Raw genomic sequence first — 458 nt, 5'->3', positions numbered from 1 at the left:
AACGAGCACGTCTGATTTCGCTCCCTTGGTGACGTGGCAAAGGGATTTCATTATAATATTACCGCCCCTTAATCTGTAAGTTTCCACCCATGGTGCCGTCATTTTGATTTTACAAGCGACAACGGTGTACCAGCTCTAATGTCACGGCGAAAGTTTGAGCAAAGCATGCTAACTGTTCTGTCTTTGGCTACACAGACGAGTACAGAACACTATTTAGAGTCCCAGCCTCAGAGGAGGCAACAGAGCAGAGGATTTATTGATTTATTTACTGTATATTGCTGCTGCCACACAGATCTAATATACACATGCGATTTATTTCCCCGCTGTTTATCTTCACAGACATAATCGACTGTTTTTGTTACTCATGTGTGTTTTTAACGTAAACTCGTGTGTGAATGAGAACTTAGTTTAGTACTCGCATGCTGTGACAGCCGCTTTCTGTCCGTGTGCTTCGGATG

This window comes from Sinocyclocheilus anshuiensis, unplaced genomic scaffold (genome assembly GCF_001515605.1).
Source record: "Sinocyclocheilus anshuiensis isolate Anshui unplaced genomic scaffold, SAMN03320099.WGS_v1.1 scaffold1012, whole genome shotgun sequence".
In the NCBI taxonomy this organism is placed as follows: Eukaryota; Metazoa; Chordata; class Actinopteri; order Cypriniformes; family Cyprinidae; genus Sinocyclocheilus; species Sinocyclocheilus anshuiensis.
This window is presented reverse-complemented; position numbering follows the sequence as displayed.